The following is a 21,949-nucleotide window of genomic DNA, read 5'->3' as shown; positions in this document are numbered from 1 at the left end:
AGAGCACAATGGATTAGCAATCCATTGCCTTTATCACTCATCCACCTTGGTCTGCACTCCAAACTGTTGCCCAAGAACCGCCTCTTTCAGATTTGTTAAAGGCTCTACACTTGGGCTCGTCCGGGATTTGAACCCGGGACCTCTCGCACCCGAAGCGAGAATCATACCCCTAGACCAACGAGCCGTTTTATCAAAGGCATTTTTATTGCAGTCGCCAGTAATGACGGTGAGGATTTGGATTGACAGGTCGATGGTGCCAGGCCACAGTGAATAACGTGAGTGTTGGTGGTATACTTGTGAGCATAGCTGTCTTCCAAGCAGTTGACCAGGTTTTAGTTCAAATACTCTGTAATTCATCTGCTGAGTCTTTCAGATTCAATCTTCATTAGCTGTAACAGCAAGAAACAAATGAAGAAAGAGCTAATGTAGATTAAAAAAATTAAAAAGTAGACATCAAAATCAATTGGATCTCATTTCATTTGATCCGATTGACGCACCGGTACATGAATAAAATAAAAAATCCCCATTGGAATCTGTCTGTTTTAAACTAGAAATGTCACTTTTTTTGCACTGGATGCTTCTCAAACCTTCATAACCGCTGATGTCACACCTCTGCATCTTTGGTGAAATGCGGCAGAGCGAGAACAATGTTTGTCAAAACATGACACATCCCGAAAATCAGTCTTCTCATACAAATGGCTGTAGCTTCCGAACGGTTTGACCTACAAAATTGTTTGACCATCTCAGTTTTGCTCTACGACCCCCACAAGGGTCACGACACTCGTCTGAAGGTAATCTATGTACCGGTTAAAATGATAGATTTTTTAACCAAGGAAGAAATGAATAAATGCTGTGCGATGCTGAACCCACGAGTGCAGAGCCCAATGGATTAGCAATCCATTGCCTTTATCACTCATCCACCTTGGTCTGCACTCCAAACTGTTGCCCAAGAACCGCCTCTTTCAGATTGTTAAAGGCTCTACACATGGGCTCGTCCGGGATTTGAACCCGGGACCTCTCGCACCCGAAGCGAGAATCATACCCCTAGACCAACGAGCAGTTTTATCAAAGGCATTTTTATTGCAGTCGCCAGTAATGACGGTGAGGATTTGGATTGACAGGTCGATGGTGCCAGGCCACAGTGAATAACGTGAGTGTTGGTGGTATACTTGTGAGCATAGCTGTCTTCCAAGCAGTTGACCAGGTTTTAGTTCAAATACTCTGTAATTCATCTGCTGAGTCTTTCAGATTCAATCTTCATTAGCTGTAACAGCAAGAAACAAATGAAGAAAGAGCTAATGTAGATTAAACAAATTCAAAAGTAGACATCAAAATCAATTGGATCTCATTTCATTTGATCCGATTGACGCACCGGTACATGAATAAAATAAAAAATCCCCATTGGAATCTGTCTGTTTTAAACTAGAAATGTCACTTTTTTTGCACTGGATGCTTCTCAAACCTTCATAACCGCTGATGTCACACCTCTGCATCTTTGGTGAAATGCGGCAGAGCGAGAACAATGTTTGTCAAAACATGACACATCCCGAAAATCAGTCTTCTCATACAAATGGCTGTAGCTTCCGAACGGTTTGACCTACAAAATTGTTTGACCATCTCAGTTTTGCTCTACGACCCCCACAAGGGTCACGACACTCGTCTGAAGGTAATCTATGTACCGGTTAAAATGATAGATTTTTTAACCAAGGAAGAAATGAATAAATGCTGTGCGATGCTGAACCCACGAGTGCAGAGCCCAATGGATTAGCAATCCATTGCCTTTATCACTCATCCACCTTGGTCTGCACTCCAAACTGTTGCCCAAGAACCGCCTCTTTCAGATTGTTAAAGGCTCTACACATGGGCTCGTCCGGGATTTGAACCCGGGACCTCTCGCACCCGAAGCGAGAATCATACCCCTAGACCAACGAGCCGTTTTATCAAAGGCATTTTTATTGCAGTCGCCAGTAATGACGGTGAGGATTTGGATTGACAGGTCGATGGTGCCAGGCCACAGTGAATAACGTGAGTGTTGGTGGTATACTTGTGAGCATAGCTGTCTTCCAAGCAGTTGACCAGGTTTTAGTTCAAATACTCTGTAATTCATCTGCTGAGTCTTTCAGATTCAATCTTCATTAGCTGTAACAGCAAGAAACAAATGAAGAAAGAGCTAATGTAGATTAAACAAATTCAAAAGTAGACATCAAAATCAATTGGATCTCATTTCATTTGATCCGATTGACGCACCGGTACATGAATAAAATAAAAAATCCCCATTGGAATCTGTCTGTTTTAAACTAGAAATGTCACTTTTTTTGCACTGGATGCTTCTCAAACCTTCATAACCGCTGATGTCACACCTCTGCATCTTTGGTGAAATGCGGCAGTAGCGAGAACAATGTTTGTCAAAACATGACACATCCCGAAAATCAGTCTTCTCATACAAATGGCTGTAGCTTCCGAACAGGTTTGACCTACAAAATTGTTTGACCATCTCAGTTTTGCTCTACGACCCCCACAAGGGTCACAACACTCGTCTGAAGGTAATCTATGTACCGGTTAAAATGATAGATTTTTTAACCAAGGAAGAAATGAATAAATGCATGTGCGATGCTGAACCCACGAGTGCAGAGAACAATGGATTAGCAATTCCATTGCCTTTATCACTCATCCACCTTGGTCTGCACTCCAAACTGTTGCCCAAGAACCGCCTCTTTCAGATTGTTAAAGGCTCTACACATGGGCTCGTCCAGGATTTGAACCCGGGACCTCTCGCACCCGAAGCGAGAATCATACCCCTAGACCAACGAGCCGTTTTATCAAAGGCATTTTTATTGCAGTCGCCAGTAATGACGGTGAGGATTTGGATTGACAGGTCGATGGTGCCAGGCCACAGTGAATAACGTGAGTGTTGGTGGTATACTTGTGAGCATAGCTGTCTTCCAAGCAGTTGACCAGGTTTTAGTTCAAATACTCTGTAATTCATCTGCTGAGTCTTTCAGATTCAATCTTCATTAGCTGTAACAGCAAGAAACAAATGAAGAAAGAGCTAATGTAGATTAAAAAAATTCAAAAGTAGACATCAAAATCAATTGGATCTCATTTCATTTGATCCGATTGACGCACCGGTACATGAATAAAATAAAAAATCCCCATTGGAATCTGTCTGTTTTAAACTAGAAATGTCACTTTTTTTGCACTGGATGCTTCTCAAACCTTCATAACCGCTGATGTCACACCTCTGCATCTTTGGTGAAATGCGGCAGAGCGAGAACAATGTTTGTCAAAACATGACACATCCCGAAAATCAGTCTTCTCATACAAATGGCTGTAGCTTCCGAACGGTTTGACCTACAAAATTGTTTGACCATCTCAGTTTTGCTCTATGACCCCCACAAGGGTCACGACACTCGTCTGAAGGTAATCTATCTACCGGTTAAAATGACAGATTTTTTAACCAAGGAAGAAATGAATAAATGCTGTGCGATGCTGAACCCACGAGTGCAGAGCACAATGGATTAGCAATCCATTGCCTTTATCACTCATCCACCTTGGTCTGCACTCCAAACTGTTGCCCAAGAACCACCTCTTTCAGATTGTTAAAGGCTCTACACATGGGCTCGTCCGGGATTTGAACCCGGGACCTCTCGCACCCGAAGCGAGAATCATACCCCTAGACCAACGAGCCATTTTATCAAAGGCATTTTTATTGCAGTCGCCAGTAATGACGGTGAGGATTTGGATTGACAGGTCGATGGTGCCAGGCCACAGTGAATAACGTGAGTGTTGGTGGTATACTTGTGAGCATAGCTGTCTTCCAAGCAGTTGACCAGGTTTTAGTTCAAATACTCTGTAATTCATCTGCTGAGTCTTTCAGATTCAATCTTCATTAGCTGTAACAGCAAGAAACAAATGAAGAAAGAGCTAATGTAGATTAAACAAATTTAAAAGTAGACATCAAAATCAATTGGATCTCATTTCATTTGATCCGATTGACGCACCGGTACATGAATAAAATAAAAAATCCCCATTGGAATCTGTCTGTTTTAAACTAGAAATGTCACTTTTTTTGCACTGGATGCTTCTCAAACCTTCATAACCGCTGATGTCACACCTCTGCATCTTTGGTGAAATGCGGCAGAGCGAGAACAATGTTTGTCAAAACATGACACATCCCGAAAATCAGTCTTCTCATACAAATGGCTGTAGCTTCCGAACGGGTTGACCTACAAAATTGTTTGACCATCTCAGTTTTGCTCTACGACCCCCACAAGGGTCACGACACTCGTCTGAAGGTAATCTACTGTACCGGTTAAAATGACAGATTTTTTAACCAAGGAATAAATGAATAAATGCTGTGCGATGCTGAACCCACGAGTGCAGAGCACAATGGATTAGCAATCCATTGCCTTTATCACTCATCCACCTTGGTCTGCACTCCAAACTGTTGCCCAAGAACCGCCTATTTCAGGATTGTTAAAGGCTCTACACATGGGCTCGTCCGGGATTTGAACCCAGGGACCTCTCGCACCCGAAGCGAGAATCATACCCCTAGACCAACGAGCCGTTTTATCAAAGTCATTTTTATTGCAGTCGCCAGTAATGACGGTGAGGATTTGGATTGACAGGTCGATGGTGCCAGGCCACAGTGAATAACGTGAGTGTTGGTGGTATACTTGTGAGCATAGCTGTCTTCCAAGCAGTTGACCAGGTTTTAGTTCAAATACTCTGTAATTCATCTGCTGAGTCTTTCAGATTCAATCTTCATTAGCTGTAACAGCAAGAAACAAATGAAGAAAGAGCTAATGTAGATTAAAAAAATTCAAAAGTAGACATCAAAATCAATTGGATCTCATTTCATTTGATCCGATTGACGCACCGGTACATGAATAAAATAAAAAATCCCCATTGGAATCTGTCTGTTTTAAACTGGAAATGTCACTTTTTTTGCACTGGATGCTTCTCAAACCTTCATAACCGCTGATGTCACACCTCTGCATCTTTGGTGAAATGCGGCAGAGCGAGAACAATGTTTGTCAAAACATGACACATCCCGAAAATCAGTCTGGTCATACAAATGGCTGTAGCTTCCGAACGGTTTTGACCTACAAAATTGTTTGACCATTCCATGGAAAGGGGAGACTCTCACAAACACAATGTCGTTCTCAGTTTTGCTCTACGACCCCCACAAGGGTCACGACACTCGTCTGAAGGTAATCTATGTACCGGTTAAAATGATAGATTTTTTAACCAAGGAAGAAATGAATAAATGCTGTGCGATGCTGAACCCACGAGTGCAGAGCACAATGGATTAGCAATCCATTGCCTTTATCACTCATCCACCTTGGTCTGCACTCCAAACTGTTGCCCAAGAACCGCCTCTTTCAGATTGTTAAAGGCTCTACCATATGGGCTCGTCCGTGATTTGAACCCGGGACCTCTCGCACCCGAAGCGAGAATCATACCCCTAGACCAACGAGCCGTTCTTATCAAAGGCATTTTTATTGCAGTCGCCAGTAATGACGGTGAGGATTTGGATTGACAGGTCGATGGTGCCAGGCCACAGTGAATAACGTGAGTGTTGGTGGTATACTTGTGAGCATAGCTGTCTTCCAAGCAGTTGACCAGGTTTTAGTTCAAATACTCTGTAATTCATCTGCTGAGTCTTTCAGATTCAATCTTCATTAGCTGTAACAGCAAGAAACAAATGAAGAAAGAGCTAATGTAGATTAAAAAAATTAAAAAGTAGACATCAAAATCAATTGGATCTCATTTCATTTGATCCGATTGACGCACCGGTACATGAATAAAATAAAAAATCCCCATTGGAATCTGTCTGTTTTAAACTAGGAAATGTCACTTTTTTTGCACTGGATGCTTCTCAAACCTTCATAACCGCTGATGTCACACCTCTGCATCTTTGGTGAAATGCGGCAGAGCGATAACAATGTTTGTCAAAACATGACACATCCCGAAAATCAGTCTTCTCATACAAATGGCTGTAGCTTCCGAACGGGTTGACCTACAAAATTGTTTGACCATCTCAGTTTTGCTCTACGACCCCCACAAGGGTCACGACACTCGTCTGAAGGTAATCTACGTACCGGTTAAAATGACAGATTTTTTAACCAAGGAAGAAATGAAGAAATGCTGTGCGATGCTGAACCCACGAGTGCAGAGCACAATGGATTAGCAATCCATTGCCTTTATCACTCATCCACCTTGGTCTGCACTCCAAACTGTTGCCCAAGAACCGCCTCTTTCAGGTTGTTAAAGGCTCTACACATGGGCTCGTCCGGGATTTGAACCCAGGACCTCTCGCACCCGAAGCGAGAATCATACCCCTAGACCAACGAGCCGTTTTATCAAAGTCATTTTTATTGCAGTCGCCAGTAATGACGGTGAGGATTTGGATTGACAGGTCGATGGTGCCAGGCCACAGTGAATAACGTGAGTGTTGGTGGTATACTTGTGAGCATAGCTGTCTTCCAAGCAGTTGACCAGGTTTTAGTTCAAATACTCTGTAATTCATCTGCTGAGTCTTTCAGATTCAATCTTCATTAGCTGTAACAGCAAGAAACAAATGAAGAAAGAGCTAATGTAGATTAAAAAAATTCAAAAGTAGACATCAAAATCAATTGGATCTCATTTCATTTGATCCGATTGACGCACCGGTACATGAATAAAATAAAAAATCCCCATTGGAATCTGTCTGTTTTAAACTGGAAATGTCACTTTTTTTGCACTGGATGCTTCTCAAACCTTCATAACCGCTGATGTCACACCTCTGCATCTTTGGTGAAATGCGGCAGAGCGAGAACAATGTTTGTCAAAACATGACACATCCCGAAAATCAGTCTGGTCATACAAATGGCTGTAGCTTCCGAACGGTTTGACCTACAAAATTGTTTGACCATTCCATGGAAAGGGGAGACTCTCACAAACACAATGTCGTTCTCAGTTTTGCTCTACGACCCCCACAAGGGTCACGACACTCGTCTGAAGGTAATCTATGTACCGGTTAAAATGATAGATTTTTTAACCAAGGAAGAAATGAATAAATGCTGTGCGATGCTGAACCCACGAGTGCAGAGCACAATGGATTAGCAATCCATTGCCTTTATCACTCATCCACCTTGGTCTGCACTCCAAACTGTTGCCCAACAACCGCCTCTTTCAGATTGTTAAAGGCTCTACACATGGGCTCGTCCGTGATTTGAACCCGGGACCTCTCGCACCCGAAGCAAGAATCATACCCCTAGACCAACGAGCCGTTCTTATCAAAGGCATTTTTATTGCAGTCGCCAGTAATGACGGTGAGGATTTGGATTGACAGGTCGATGGTGCCAGGCCACAGTGAATAACGTGAGTGTTGGTGGTATACTTGTGAGCATAGCTGTCTTCCAAGCAGTTGACCAGGTTTTAGTTCAAATACTCTGTAATTCATCTGCTGAGTCTTTCAGATTCAATCTTCATTAGCTGTAACAGCAAGAAACAAATGAAGAAAGAGCTAATGTAGATTAAAAAAATTAAAAAGTAGACATCAAAATCAATTGGATCTCATTTCATTTGATCCGATTGACGCACCGGTACATGAATAAAATAAAAAATCCCCATTGGAATCTGTCTGTTTTAAACTGGAAATGTCACTTTTTTTGCACTGGATGCTTCTCAAACCTTCATAACCGCTGATGTCACACCTCTGCATCTTTGGTGAAATGCGGCAGAGCGAGAACAATGTTTGTCAAAACATGACACATCCCGAAAATCAGTCTTCTCATACAAATGGCTGTAGCTTCCGAACGGGTTGACCTACAAAATTGTTTGACCATCTCAGTTTTGCTCTACGACCCCCACAAGGGTCACGACACTCGTCTGAAGGTAATCTACGTACCGGTTAAAATGACAGATTTTTTAACCAAGGAAGAAATGAAGAAATGCTGTGCGATGCTGAACCCACGAGTGCAGAGCACAATGGATTAGCAATCCATTGCCTTTATCACTCATCCACCTTGGTCTGCACTCCAAACTGTTGCCCAAGAACCGCCTCTTTCAGGTTGTTAAAGGCTCTACACATGGGCTCGTCCGGGATTTGAACCCGGGACCTCTCGCACCCGAAGCAAGAATCATACCCCTAGACCAACGAGCCGTTCTTTCAAAGGCATTTTTATTGCAGTCGCCAGTAATGACGGTGAGGATTTGGATTGACAGGTCGATGGTGCCAGGCCACAGTGAATAACGTGAGTGTTGGTGGTATACTTGTGAGCATAGCTGTCTTCCAAGCAGTTGACCAGGTTTTAGTTCAAATACTCTGTAATTCATCTGCTGAGTCTTTCAGATTCAATCTTCATTAGCTGTAACAGCAAGAAACAAATGAAGAAAGAGCTAATGTAGATTAAAAAAATTAAAAAGTAGACATCAAAATCAATTGGATCTCATTTCATTTGATCCGATTGACGCACCGGTACATGAATAAAATAAAAAATCCCCATTGGAATCTGTCTGTTTTAAACTGGAAATGTCACTTTTTTTGCACTGGATGCTTCTCAAACCTTCATAACCGCTGATGTCACACCTCTGCATCTTTGGTGAAATGCGGCAGAGCGAGAACAATGTTTGTCAAAACATGACACATCCCGAAAATCAGTCTTCTCATACAAATGGCTGTAGCTTCCGAACGGGTTGACCTACAAAATTGTTTGACCATCTCAGTTTTGCTCTACGACCCCCACAAGGGTCACGACACTCGTCTGAAGGTAATCTACGTACCGGTTAAAATGACAGATTTTTTAACCAAGGAAGAAATGAATAAATGCTGTGCGATGCTGAACCCACGAGTGCAGAGCACAATGGATTAGCAATCCATTGCCTTTATCACTCATCCACCTTGGTCTGCACTCCAAACTGTTGCCCAAGAACCGCCTCTTTCAGGTTGTTAAAGGCTCTACACATGGGCTCGTCCGGGATTTGAACCCAGGACCTCTCGCACCCGAAGCGAGAATCATACCCCTAGACCAACGAGCCGTTTTATCAAAGTCATTTTTATTGCAGTCGCCAGTAATGACGGTGAGGATTTGGATTGACAGGTCGATGGTGCCAGGCCACAGTGAATAACGTGAGTGTTGGTGGTATACTTGTGAGCATAGCTGTCTTCCAAGCAGTTGACCAGGTTTTAGTTCAAATACTCTGTAATTCATCTGCTGAGTCTTTCAGATTCAATCTTCATTAGCTGTAACAGCAAGAAACAAATGAAGAAAGAGCTAATGTAGATTAAAAAAATTCAAAAGTAGACATCAAAATCAATTGGATCTCATTTCATTTGATCCGATTGACGCACCGGTACATGAATAAAATAAAAAATCCCCATTGGAATCTGTCTGTTTTAAACTGGAAATGTCACTTTTTTTGCACTGGATGCTTCTCAAACCTTCATAACCGCTGATGTCACACCTCTGCATCTTTGGTGAAATGCGGCAGAGCGAGAACAATGTTTGTCAAAACATGACACATCCCGAAAATCAGTCTGGTCATACTGGCTGTAGCTTCCGAACGGTTTGACCTACAAAATTGTTTGACCATTCCATGGAAAGGGGAGACTCTCACAAACACAATGTCGTTCTCAGTTTTGCTCTACGACCCCCACAAGGGTCACGACACTCGTCTGAAGGTAATCTATGTACCGGTTAAAATGATAGATTTTTTAACCAAGGAAGAAATGAATAAATGCTGTGCGATGCTGAACCCACGAGTGCAGAGCACAATGGATTAGCAATCCATTGCTTTTATCACTCATCCACCTTGGTCTGCACTCCAAACTGTTGCCCAACAACCGCCTCTTTCAGATTGTTAAAGGCTCTACCCATGGGCTCGTCCGTGATTTGAACCCGGGACCTCTCGCACCCGAAGCAAGAATCATACCCCTAGACCAACGAGCCGTTCTTTCAAAGGCATTTTTATTGCAGTCGCCAGTAATGACGGTGAGGATTTGGATTGACAGGTCGATGGTGCCAGGCCACAGTGAATAACGTGAGTGTTGGTGGTATACTTGTGAGCATAGCTGTCTTCCAAGCAGTTGACCAGGTTTTAGTTCAAATACTCTGTAATTCATCTGCTGAGTCTTTCAGATTCAATCTTCATTAGCTGTAACAGCAAGAAACAAATGAAGAAAGAGCTAATGTAGATTAAAAAAATTAAAAAGTAGACATCAAAATCAATTGGATCTCATTTCATTTGATCCGATTGACGCACCGGTACATGAATAAAATAAAAAATCCCCATTGGAATCTGTCTGTTTTAAACTGGAAATGTCACTTTTTTTGCACTGGATGCTTCTCAAACCTTCATAACCGCTGATGTCACACCTCTGCATCTTTGGTGAAATGCGGCAGAGCGAGAACAATGTTTGTCAAAACATGACACATCCCGAAAATCAGTCTGGTCATACAAATGGCTGTAGCTTCCGAACGGTTTGACCTACAAAATTGTTTGACCATTCCATGGAAAGGGGAGACTCTCACAAACACAATGTCGTTCTCAGTTTTGCTCTACGACCCCCACAAGGGTCACGACACTCGTCTGAAGGTAATCTATGTACCGGTTAAAATGATAGATTTTTTAACCAAGGAAGAAATGAATAAATGCTGTGCGATGCTGAACCCACGATTGCAGAGCACAATGGATTAGCAATCCATTGCCTTTATCACTCATCCACCTTGGTCTGCACTCCAAACTGTTGACCAAGAACCGCCTCTTTCAGATTTGTTAAAGGCTCTACACATGGGCTCGTCCGGGATTTGAACCCGGGACCTCTCACACCCGAAGCGAGAATCATACCCCTAGACCAACAAGCCGTTTTATCAAAGGCATTTTTATTGCAGTCGCCAGTAATGACGGTGAGGATTTGGATTGACAGGTCGATGGTGCCAGGCCACAGTGAATAACGTGAGTGTTGGTGGTATACTTGTGAGCATAGCTGTCTTCCAAGCAGTTGACCAGGTTTTAGTTCAAATACTCTGTAATTCATCTGCTGAGTCTTTCAGATTCAATCTTCATTAGCTGTAACAGCAAGAAACAAATGAAGAAAGAGCTAATGTAGATTAAACAAATTCAAAAGTAGACATCAAAATCAATTGGATCTCATTTCATTTGATCCGATTGACGCACCGGTACATGAATAAAATAAAAAATCCCCATTGGAATCTGTCTGTTTTAAACTAGAAATGTCACTTTTTTTGCACTGGATGCTTCTCAAACCTTCATAACCGCTGATGTCACACCTCTGCATCTTTGGTGAAATGCGGCAGAGCGAGAACAATGTTTGTCAAAACATGACACATCCCGAAAATCAGTCTTCTCATACAAATGGCTGTAGCTTCCGAACGGGTTGACCTACAAAATTGTTTGACCATCTCAGTTTTGCTCTACGACCCCCACAAGGGTCACGACACTCGTCTGAAGGTAATCTACGTACCGGTTAAAATGACAGATTTTTTAACCAAGGAAGAAATGAAGAAATGCTGTGCGATGCTGAACCCACGAGTGCAGAGCACAATGGATTAGCAATCCATTGCCTTTATCACTCATCCACCTTGGTCTGCACTCCAAACTGTTGCCCAAGAACCGCCTCTTTCAGGTTGTTAAAGGCTCTACACATGGGCTCATCCGGGATTTGAACCCAGGACCTCTCGCACCCGAAGCGAGAATCATACCCCTAGACCAACGAGCCGTTTTATCAAAGTCATTTTTATTGCAGTCGCCAGTAATGACGGTGAGGATTTGGATTGACAGGTCGATGGTGCCAGGCCACAGTGAATAACGTGAGTGTTGGTGGTATACTTGTGAGCATAGCTGTCTTCCAAGCAGTTGACCAGGTTTTAGTTCAAATACTCTGTAATTCATCTGCTGAGTCTTTCAGATTCAATCTTCATTAGCTGTAACAGCAAGAAACAAATGAAGAAAGAGCTAATGTAGATTAAAAAAATTCAAAAGTAGACATCAAAATCAATTGGATCTCATTTCATTTGATCCGATTGACGCACCGGTACATGAATAAAATAAAAAATCCCCATTGGAATCTGTCTGTTTTAAACTGGAAATGTCACTTTTTTTGCACTGGATGCTTCTCAAACCTTCATAACCGCTGATGTCACACCTCTGCATCTTTGGTGAAATGCGGCAGAGCGAGAACAATGTTTGTCAAAACATGACACATCCCGAAAATCAGTCTGGTCATACAAATGGCTGTAGCTTCCGAACGGTTTGACCTACAAAATTGTTTGACCATTCCATGGAAAGGGGAGACTCTCAAAAACACAATGTCGTTCTCAGTTTTGCTCTACGACCCCCACAAGGGTCACGACACTCGTCTGAAGGTAATCTATGTACCGGTTAAAATGATAGATTTTTTAACCAAGGAAGAAATGAATAAATGCTGTGCGATGCTGAACCCACGAGTGCAGAGCACAATGGATTAGCAATCCATTGCCTTTATCACTCATCCACCTTGGTCTGCACTCCAAACTGTTGACCAAGAACCGCCTCTTTCAGATTTGTTAAAGGCTCTACACATGGGCTCGTCCGGGATTTGAACCCGGGACCTCTCACACCCGAAGCGAGAATCATACCCCTAGACCAACGAGCCGTTTTATCAAAGGCATTTTTATTGCAGTCGCCAGTAATGACGGTGAGGATTTGGATTGACAGGTCGATGGTGCCAGGCCACAGTGAATAACGTGAGTGTTGGTGGTATACTTGTGAGCATAGCTGTCTTCCAAGCAGTTGACCAGGTTTTAGTTCAAATACTCTGTAATTCATCTGCTGAGTCTTTCAGATTCAATCTTCATTAGCTGTAACAGCAAGAAACAAATGAAGAAAGAGCTAATGTAGATTAAACAAATTCAAAAGTAGACATCAAAATCAATTGGATCTCATTTCATTTGATCCGATTGACGCACCGGTACATGAATAAAATAAAAAATCCCCATTGGAATCTGTCTGTTTTAAACTAGAAATGTCACTTTTTTTGCACTGGATGCTTCTCAAACCTTCATAACCGCTGATGTCACACCTCTGCATCTTTGGTGAAATGCGGCAGTGCGAGAACAATGTTTGTCAAAACATGACACATCCCGAAAATCAGTCTTCTCATACAAATGGCTGTAGCTTCCGAACGGTTTGACCTACAAAATTGTTTGACCATTCCATGGAAAGGGGAGACTCTCACAAACACAATGTCGTTCTCAGTTTTGCTCTACGACCCCCACAAGGGTCACGACACTCGTCTGAAGGTAATCTATGTACCGGTTAAAATGATAGATTTTTTAACCAAGGAAGAAATGAATAAATGCTGTGCGATGCTGAACCCACGAGTGCAGAGCACAATGGATTAGCAATCCATTGCCTTTATCACTCATCCACCTTGGTCTGCACTCCAAACTGTTGACCAAGAACCGCCTCTTTCAGATTTGTTAAAGGCTCTACACATGGGCTCGTCCGGGATTTGAACCCGGGACCTCTCACACCCAAAGCGAGAATCATACCCCTAGACCAACGAGCCGTTTTATCAAAGGCATTTTTATTGCAGTCGCCAGTAATGACGGTGAGGATTTGGATTGACAGGTCGATGGTGCCAGGCCACAGTGAATAACGTGAGTGTTGGTGGTATACTTGTGAGCATAGCTGTCTTCCAAGCAGTTGACCAGGTTTTAGTTCAAATACTCTGTAATTCATCTGCTGAGTCTTTCAGATTCAATCTTCATTAGCTGTAACAGCAAGAAACAAATGAAGAAAGAGCTAATGTAGATTAAACAAATTCAAAAGTAGACATCAAAATCAATTGGATCTCATTTCATTTGATCCGATTGACGCACCGGTACATGAATAAAATAAAAAATCCCCATTGGAATCTGTCTGTTTTAAACTAGAAATGTCACTTTTTTTCCACAGGATGCTTCTCAAACCTTCATAACCGCTGATGTCACACCTCTGCATCTTTGGTGAAATGCGGCAGAGCGAGAACAATGTTTGTCAAAACATGACACATCCCGAAAATCAGTCTTCTCATACAAATGGCTGTAGCTTCCGAACGGGTTGACCTACAAAATTGTTTGACCATCTCAGTTTTGCTCTACGACCCCCACAAGGGTCACGACACTCGTCTGAAGGTAATCTACGTACCGGTTAAAATGACAGATTTTTTAACCAAGGAAGAAATGAAGAAATGCTGTGCGATGCTGAACCCACGAGTGCAGAGCACAATGGATTAGCAATCCATTGCCTTTATCACTCATCCACCTTGGTCTGCACTCCAAACTGTTGCCCAAGAACCGCCTCTTTCAGGTTGTTAAAGGCTCTACACATGGGCTCGTCCGGGATTTGAACCCAGGACCTCTCGCACCCGAAGCGAGAATCATACCCCTAGACCAACGAGCCGTTTTATCAAAGTCATTTTTATTGCAGTCGCCAGTAATGACGGTGAGGATTTGGATTGACAGGTCGATGGTGCCAGGCCACAGTGAATAACGTGAGTGTTGGTGGTATACTTGTGAGCATAGCTGTCTTCCAAGCAGTTGACCAGGTTTTAGTTCAAATACTCTGTAATTCATCTGCTGAGTCTTTCAGATTCAATCTTCATTAGCTGTAACAGCAAGAAACAAATGAAGAAAGAGCTAATGTAGATTAAAAAAATTCAAAAGTAGACATCAAAATCAATTGGATCTCATTTCATTTGATCCGATTGACGCACCGGTACATGAATAAAATAAAAAATCCCCATTGGAATCTGTCTGTTTTAAACTGGAAATGTCACTTTTTTTGCACTGGATGCTTCTCAAACCTTCATAACCGCTGATGTCACACCTCTGCATCTTTGGTGAAATGCGGCAGAGCGAGAACAATGTTTGTCAAAACATGACACATCCCGAAAATCAGTCTGGTCATACAAATGGCTGTAGCTTCCGAACGGTTTGACCTACAAAATTGTTTGACCATCTCAGTTTTGCTCTAAGACCCCCACAAGGGTCACGACACTCGTCTGAAGGTAATCTATCTACCGGTTAAAATGACAGATTTTTTAACCAAGGAAGAAATGAATAAATGCTGTGCGATGCTGAACCCACGAGTGCAGAGCACAATGGATTAGCAATCCATTGCCTTTATCACTCATCCACCTTGGTCTGCACTCCAAACTGTTGCCCAAGAACCGCCTCTTTCAGATTGTTAAAGGCTCTATACATGGGCTCGTCCGGGATTTGAACCCGGGACCTCTCGCACCCGAAGCGAGAATCATACCCCTAGACCAACGAGCCATTTTATCAAAGGCATTTTTATTGCAGTCGCCAGTAATGACGGTGAGGATTTGGATTGACAGGTCGATGGTGCCAGGCCACAGTGAATAACGTGAGTGTTGGTGGTATACTTGTGAGCATAGCTGTCTTCCAAGCAGTTGACCAGGTTTTAGTTCAAATACTCTGTAATTCATCTGCTGAATCTTTCAGATTCAATCTTCATTAGCTGTAACAGCAAGAAACAAATGAAGAAAGAGCTAATGTAGATTAAAAAAATTAAAAAGTAGACATCAAAATCAATTGGATCTCATTTCATTTGATCCGATTGACGCACCGGTACATGAATAAAATAAAAAATCCCCATTGGAATCTGTCTGTTTTAAACTGGAAATGTCACTTTTTTTGCACTGGATGCTTCTCAAACCTTCATAACCGCTGATGTCACACCTCTGCATCTTTGGTGAAATGCGGCAGAGCGAGAACAATGTTTGTCAAAACATGACACATCCCGAAAATCAGTCTTCTCATACAAATGGCTGTAGCTTCCGAACGGTTTGACCTACAAAATTGTTTGACCATTCCATGGAAAGGGGAGACTCTCACAAACACAATGTCGTTCTCAGTTTTGCTCTACGACCCCCACAAGGGTCACGACACTCGTCTGAAGGTAATCTATGTACCGGTTAAAATGATAGATTTTTTAACCAAGGAAGAAATGAATAAATGCTGTGCGATGCTGAACCCACGAGTGCAGAGCACAATGGATTAGCAATCCATTGCCTTTATCACTCATCCACCTTGGTCTGCACTCCAAACTGTTGCCCAAGAACCGCCTATTTCAGATTGTTAAAGGCTCTACAAATGGGCTCGTCCGGGATTTGAACCCGGGACCTCTCGCACCCGAAGCGAGAATCATACCCCTAGACCAACGAGCCGTTCTTTCAAAGGCATTTTTATTGCAGTCGCCAGTAATGACGGTGAGGATTTGGATTGACAGGTCGATGGTGCCAGGCCACAGTGAATAACGTGAGTGTTGGTGGTATACTTGTGAGCATAGCTGTCTTCCAAGCAGTTGACCAGGTTTTAGTTCAAATACTCTGTAATTCATCTGCTGAATCTTTCAGATTCAATCTTCATTAGCTGTAACAGCAAGAAACAAATGAAGAAAGAGCTAATGTAGATTAAAAAAATTAAAAAGTAGACATCAAAATCAATTGGATCTCATTTCATTTGATCCGATTGACGCACCGGTACATGAATAAAATAAAAAATCCCCATTGGAATCTGTCTGTTTTAAACTGGAAATGTCACTTTTTTTGCACTGGATGCTTCTCAAACCTTCATAACCGCTGATGTCACACCTCTGCATCTTTGGTGAAATGCGGCAGAGCGAGAACAATGTTTGTCAAAACATGACACATCCCGAAAATCAGTCTTCTCATACAAATGGCTGTAGCTTCCGAACGGTTTGACCTACAAAATTGTTTGACCATCTCAGTTTTGCTCTACGACCCCCACAAGGGTCACGACACTCGTCTGAAGGTAATCTATCTACCGGTTAAAATGACAGATTTTTTAACCAAGGAAGAAATGAATAAATGCTGTGCGATGCTGAACCCACGAGTGCAGAGCACAATGGATTAGCAATCCATTGCCTTTATCACTCATCCACCTTGGTCTGCACTCCAAACTGTTGCCCAAGAACCGCCTCTTTCAGATTGTTAAAGGCTCTATACATGGGCTCGTCCGGGATTTGAACCCGGGACCTCTCGCACCCGAAGCGAGAATCATACCCCTAGACCAACGAGCCATTTTATCAAAGGCATTTTTATTGCAGTCGCCAGTAATGACGGTGAGGATTTGGATTGACAGGTCGATGGTGCCAGGCCACAGTGAATAACGTGAGTGTTGGTGGTATACTTGTGAGCATAGCTGTCTTCCAAGCAGTTGACCAGGTTTTAGTTCAAATACTCTGTAATTCATCTGCTGAATCTTTCAGATTCAATCTTCATTAGCTGTAACAGCAAGAAACAAATGAAGAAAGAGCTAATGTAGATTAAAAAAATTAAAAAGTAGACATCAAAATCAATTGGATCTCATTTCATTTGATCCGATTGACGCACCGGTACATGAATAAAATAAAAAATCCCCATTGGAATCTGTCTGTTTTAAACTGGAAATGTCACTTTTTTTGCACTGGATGCTTCTCAAACCTTCATAACCGCTGATGTCACACCTCTGCATCTTTGGTGAAATGCGGCAGAGCGAGAACAATGTTTGTCAAAACATGACACATCCCGAAAATCAGTCTTCTCATACAAATGGCTGTAGCTTCCGAACGGTTTGACCTACAAAATTGTTTGACCATTCCATGGAAAGGGGAGACTCTCACAAACACAATGTCGTTCTCAGTTTTGCTCTACGACCCCCACAAGGGTCACGACACTCGTCTGAAGGTAATCTATGTACCGGTTAAAATGATAGATTTTTTAACCAAGGAAGAAATGAATAAATGCTGTGCGATGCTGAACCCACGAGTGCAGAGCACAATGGATTAGCAATCCATTGCCTTTATCACTCATCCACCTTGGTCTGCACTCCAAACTGTTGCCCAAGAACCGCCTATTTCAGATTGTTAAAGGCTCTACAAATGGGCTCGTCCGGGATTTGAACCCGGGACCTCTCGCACCCGAAGCGAGAATCATACCCCTAGACCAACGAGCCGTTCTTTCAAAGGCATTTTTATTGCAGTCGCCAGTAATGACGGTGAGGATTTGGATTGACAGGTCGATGGTGCCAGGCCACAGTGAATAACGTGAGTGTTGGTGGTATACTTGTGAGCATAGCTGTCTTCCAAGCAGTTGACCAGGTTTTAGTTCAAATACTCTGTAATTCATCTGCTGAGTCTTTCAGATTCAATCTTCATTAGCTGTAACAGCAAGAAACAAATGAAGAAAGAGCTAATGTAGATTAAAAAAATTAAAAAGTAGACATCAAAATCAATTGGATCTCATTTCATTTGATCCGATTGACGCACCGGTACATGAATAAAATAAAAAATCCCCATTGGAATCTGTCTGTTTTAAACTAGAAATGTCACTTTTTTTGCACTGGATGCTTCTCAAACCTTCATAACCGCTGATGTCACACCTCTGCATCTTTGGTGAAATGCGGCAGAGCGAGAACAATGTTTGTCAAAACATGACACATCCCGAAAATCAGTCTTCTCATACAAATGGCTGTAGCTTCCGAACGGTTTGACCTACAAAATTGTTTGACCATCTCAGTTTTGCTCTACGACCCCCACAAGGGTCACGACACTCGTCTGAAGGTAATCTATCTACCGGTTAAAATGACAGATTTTTTAACCAAGGAAGAAATGAATAAATGCTGTGCGATGCTGAACCCACGAGTGCAGAGCACAATGGATTAGCAATCCATTGCCTTTATCACTCATCCACCTTGGTCTGCACTCCAAACTGTTGCCCAAGAACCGCCTCTTTCAGATTGTTAAAGGCTCTATACATGGGCTCGTCCGGGATTTGAACCCGGGACCTCTCGCACCCGAAGCGAGAATCATAACCCTAGACCAACGAGCCATTTTATCAAAGGCATTTTTATTGCAGTCGCCAGTAATGACGGTGAGGATTTGGATTGACAGGTCGATGGTGCCAGGCCACAGTGAATAACGTGAGTGTTGGTGGTATACTTGTGAGCATAGCTGTCTTCCAAGCAGTTGACCAGGTTTTAGTTCAAATACTCTGTAATTCATCTGCTGAATCTTTCAGATTCAATCTTCATTAGCTGTAACAGCAAGAAACAAATGAAGAAAGAGCTAATGTAGATTAAAAAAAATAAAAAGTAGACATCAAAATCAATTGGATCTCATTTCATTTGATCCGATTGACGCACCGGTACATGAATAAAATAAAAAATCCCCATTGGAATCTGTCTGTTTTAAACTGGAAATGTCACTTTTTTTGCACTGGATGCTTCTCAAACCTTCATAACCGCTGATGTCACACCTCTGCATCTTTGGTGAAATGCGGCAGAGCGAGAACAATGTTTGTCAAAACATGACACATCCCGAAAATCAGTCTTCTCATACAAATGGCTGTAGCTTCCGAACGGTTTGACCTACAAAATTGTTTGACCATCTCAGTTTTGCTCTACGACCCCCACAAGGGTCACGACACTCGTCTGAAGGTAATCTATCTACCGGTTAAAATGACAGATTTTTTAACCAAGGAAGAAATGAATAAATGCTGTGCGATGCTGAACCCACGAGTGCAGAGCACAATGGATTAGCAATCCATTGCCTTTATCACTCATCCACCTTGGTCTGCACTCCAAACTGTTGCCCAAGAACCGCCTCTTTCAGATTGTTAAAGGCTCTATACATGGGCTCGTCCGGGATTTGAACCCGGGACCTCTCGCACCCGAAGCGAGAATCATACCCCTAGACCAACGAGCCATTTTATCAAAGGCATTTTTATTGCAGTCGCCAGTAATGACGGTGAGGATTTGGATTGACAGGTCGATGGTGCCAGGCCACAGTGAATAACGTGAGTGTTGGTGGTATACTTGTGAGCATAGCTGTCTTCCAAGCAGTTGACCAGGTTTTAGTTCAAATACTCTGTAATTCATCTGCTGAATCTTTCAGATTCATTCTTCATTAGCTGTAACAGCAAGAAACAAATGAAGAAAGAGCTAATGTAGATTAAAAAAATTAAAAAGTAGACATCAAAATCAATTGGATCTCATTTCATTTGATCCGATTGACGCACCGGTACATGAATAAAATAAAAAATCCCCATTGGAATCTGTCTGTTTTAAACTAGAAATGTCACTTTTTTTGCACTGGATGCTTCTCAAACCTTCATAACCGCTGATGTCACACCTCTGCATCTTTGGTGAAATGCGGCAGAGCGAGAACAATGTTTGTCAAAACATGACACATCCCGAAAATCAGTCTTCTCATACAAATGGCTGTAGCTTCTGAACGGTTTGACCTACAAAATTGTTTGACCATCTCAGTTTTGCTCTACGACCCCCACAAGGGTCACGACACTCGTCTGAAGGTAATCTATCTACCGGTTAAAATGACAGATTTTTTAACCAAGGAAGAAATGAATAAATGCTGTGCGATGCTGAACCCACGAGTGCAGAGAACAATGGATTAGCAATCCATTGCCTTTATCACTCATCCACCTTGGTCTGCACTCCAAACTGTTGCCCAAGAACCGCCTCTTTCAGATTGTTAAAGGCTCTACACATGGGCTCGTCCGGGATTTGAACCCAGGACCTCTCGCACCCGAAGCGAGAATCATACCCCTAGACCAACGAGCCATTTTATCAAAGGCATTTTTATTGCAGTCGCCAGTAATGACGGTGAGGATTTGGATTGACAGGTCGATGGTGCCAGGCCACAGTGAATAACGTGAGTGTTGGTGGTATACTTGTGAGCATAGCTGTCTTCCAAGCAGTTGACCAGGTTTTAGTTCAAATACTCTGTAATTCATCTGCTGAATCTTTCAGATTCAATCTTCATTAGCTGTAACAGCAAGAAACAAATGAAGAAAGAGCTAATGTAGATTAAAAAAATTAAAAAGTAGACATCAAAATCAATTGGATTTCATTTCATTTGATCCGATTGACGCACCGGTACATGAATAAAATAAAAAATCCCCATTGGAATCTGTCTGTTTTAAACTAGAAATGTCACTTTTTTTGCACTGGATGCTTCTCAAACCTTCATAACCGCTGATGTCACACCCCTGCATCTTTGGTGAAATGCGGCAGAGCGAGAACAATGTTTGTCAAAACATGACACATCCCGAAAATCAGTCTTCTCATACAAATGGCTGTAGCTTCCGAACGGTTTGACCTACAAAATTGTTTGACCATCTCAGTTTTGCTCTACGACCCCCACAAGGGTCACGACACTCGTCTGAAGGTAATCTATGTACCGGTTAAAATGATAGATTTTTTAACCAAGGAAGAAATGAATAAATGCTGTGCGATGCTGAACCCACGAGTGCAGAGCACAATGGATTAGCAATCCATTGCCTTTATCACTCATCCACCTTGGTCTGCACTCCAAACTGTTGCCCAAGAACCGCCTCTTTCAGATTGTTAAAGGCTCTACACATGGGCTCGTCCGGGATTTGAACCCGGGACCTCTCGCACCCAAAGCGAGAATCATACCCCTAGACCAACGAGCCGTTTTATCAAAGGCATTTTTATTGCAGTCGCCAGTAATGACGGTGAGGATTTGGATTGACAGGTCGATGGTGCCAGGCCACAGTGAATAACGTGAGTGTTGGTGGTATACTTGTGAGCATAGCTGTCTTCCAAGCAGTTGACCAGGTTTTAGTTCAAATACTCTGTAATTCATCTGCTGAGTCTTTCAGATTCAATCTTCATTAGCTGTAACAGCAAGAAACAAATGAAGAAAGAGCTAATGTAGATTAAACAAATTCAAAAGTAGACATCAAAATCAATTGGATCTCATTTCATTTGATCCGATTGACGCACCGGTACATGAATAAAATAAAAAATCCCCATTGGAATCTGTCTGTTTTAAACTAGAAATGTCACTTTTTTTGCACTGGATGCTTCTCAAACCTTCATAACCGCTGATGTCACACCTCTGCATCTTTGGT

General features: G+C 42.4%; 25 non-coding genes across 25 annotated transcripts; all 25 read right to left on the bottom strand.

Annotated features, from left to right (window-relative positions):
- Window positions 1–112: 112 nt before the first annotated feature.
- trnap-cgg lies at window positions 113–184 on the bottom strand. The gene has a single exon. It is a non-coding gene; the product is annotated as a tRNA-Pro (tRNA).
- An 801-nt stretch (window positions 185–985) lies between these two features.
- On the bottom strand, window positions 986–1,059 carry trnap-cgg. Its single transcript has one exon. It is a non-coding gene; the product is annotated as a tRNA-Pro (tRNA).
- Window positions 1,060–1,862: 803 nt separating this feature from the next.
- Window positions 1,863–1,934, bottom strand: trnap-cgg. Its single transcript has one exon. It is a non-coding gene; the product is annotated as a tRNA-Pro (tRNA).
- Window positions 1,935–2,741: 807 nt separating this feature from the next.
- trnap-cgg lies at window positions 2,742–2,813 on the bottom strand. Its single transcript has one exon. It is a non-coding gene; the product is annotated as a tRNA-Pro (tRNA).
- An 803-nt stretch (window positions 2,814–3,616) lies between these two features.
- trnap-cgg lies at window positions 3,617–3,688 on the bottom strand. The gene has a single exon. It is a non-coding gene; the product is annotated as a tRNA-Pro (tRNA).
- An 805-nt stretch (window positions 3,689–4,493) lies between these two features.
- Window positions 4,494–4,566, bottom strand: trnap-cgg. The gene has a single exon. It is a non-coding gene; the product is annotated as a tRNA-Pro (tRNA).
- Window positions 4,567–5,410: 844 nt separating this feature from the next.
- On the bottom strand, window positions 5,411–5,482 carry trnap-cgg. The gene has a single exon. It is a non-coding gene; the product is annotated as a tRNA-Pro (tRNA).
- An 805-nt stretch (window positions 5,483–6,287) lies between these two features.
- On the bottom strand, window positions 6,288–6,359 carry trnap-cgg. Its single transcript has one exon. It is a non-coding gene; the product is annotated as a tRNA-Pro (tRNA).
- An 842-nt stretch (window positions 6,360–7,201) lies between these two features.
- Window positions 7,202–7,273, bottom strand: trnap-cgg. Its single transcript has one exon. It is a non-coding gene; the product is annotated as a tRNA-Pro (tRNA).
- Window positions 7,274–8,077: 804 nt separating this feature from the next.
- Window positions 8,078–8,149, bottom strand: trnap-cgg. Its single transcript has one exon. It is a non-coding gene; the product is annotated as a tRNA-Pro (tRNA).
- An 803-nt stretch (window positions 8,150–8,952) lies between these two features.
- trnap-cgg lies at window positions 8,953–9,024 on the bottom strand. The gene has a single exon. It is a non-coding gene; the product is annotated as a tRNA-Pro (tRNA).
- Window positions 9,025–9,863: 839 nt separating this feature from the next.
- On the bottom strand, window positions 9,864–9,935 carry trnap-cgg. Its single transcript has one exon. It is a non-coding gene; the product is annotated as a tRNA-Pro (tRNA).
- Window positions 9,936–10,778: 843 nt separating this feature from the next.
- trnap-cgg lies at window positions 10,779–10,850 on the bottom strand. The gene has a single exon. It is a non-coding gene; the product is annotated as a tRNA-Pro (tRNA).
- Window positions 10,851–11,653: 803 nt separating this feature from the next.
- Window positions 11,654–11,725, bottom strand: trnap-cgg. Its single transcript has one exon. It is a non-coding gene; the product is annotated as a tRNA-Pro (tRNA).
- Window positions 11,726–12,568: 843 nt separating this feature from the next.
- On the bottom strand, window positions 12,569–12,640 carry trnap-cgg. The gene has a single exon. It is a non-coding gene; the product is annotated as a tRNA-Pro (tRNA).
- Window positions 12,641–13,483: 843 nt separating this feature from the next.
- On the bottom strand, window positions 13,484–13,555 carry trnap-ugg. Its single transcript has one exon. It is a non-coding gene; the product is annotated as a tRNA-Pro (tRNA).
- Window positions 13,556–14,358: 803 nt separating this feature from the next.
- Window positions 14,359–14,430, bottom strand: trnap-cgg. Its single transcript has one exon. It is a non-coding gene; the product is annotated as a tRNA-Pro (tRNA).
- Window positions 14,431–15,233: 803 nt separating this feature from the next.
- On the bottom strand, window positions 15,234–15,305 carry trnap-cgg. The gene has a single exon. It is a non-coding gene; the product is annotated as a tRNA-Pro (tRNA).
- An 842-nt stretch (window positions 15,306–16,147) lies between these two features.
- Window positions 16,148–16,219, bottom strand: trnap-cgg. The gene has a single exon. It is a non-coding gene; the product is annotated as a tRNA-Pro (tRNA).
- An 803-nt stretch (window positions 16,220–17,022) lies between these two features.
- Window positions 17,023–17,094, bottom strand: trnap-cgg. Its single transcript has one exon. It is a non-coding gene; the product is annotated as a tRNA-Pro (tRNA).
- Window positions 17,095–17,936: 842 nt separating this feature from the next.
- On the bottom strand, window positions 17,937–18,008 carry trnap-cgg. The gene has a single exon. It is a non-coding gene; the product is annotated as a tRNA-Pro (tRNA).
- An 803-nt stretch (window positions 18,009–18,811) lies between these two features.
- Window positions 18,812–18,883, bottom strand: trnap-cgg. The gene has a single exon. It is a non-coding gene; the product is annotated as a tRNA-Pro (tRNA).
- Window positions 18,884–19,686: 803 nt separating this feature from the next.
- Window positions 19,687–19,758, bottom strand: trnap-cgg. Its single transcript has one exon. It is a non-coding gene; the product is annotated as a tRNA-Pro (tRNA).
- Window positions 19,759–20,561: 803 nt separating this feature from the next.
- Window positions 20,562–20,633, bottom strand: trnap-cgg. The gene has a single exon. It is a non-coding gene; the product is annotated as a tRNA-Pro (tRNA).
- An 803-nt stretch (window positions 20,634–21,436) lies between these two features.
- Window positions 21,437–21,508, bottom strand: trnap-ugg. The gene has a single exon. It is a non-coding gene; the product is annotated as a tRNA-Pro (tRNA).
- Between the last annotated feature and the right edge of the window lie 441 nt (window positions 21,509–21,949).

This window comes from Oncorhynchus mykiss, chromosome 15 (assembly GCF_013265735.2).
Source record: "Oncorhynchus mykiss isolate Arlee chromosome 15, USDA_OmykA_1.1, whole genome shotgun sequence".
Lineage (NCBI taxonomy): Eukaryota > Metazoa > Chordata > Actinopteri > Salmoniformes > Salmonidae > Oncorhynchus > Oncorhynchus mykiss.
The sequence above is the reverse complement of the archived record's forward strand: the minus strand, read 5'-3'. Positions and strand labels throughout refer to the sequence as shown.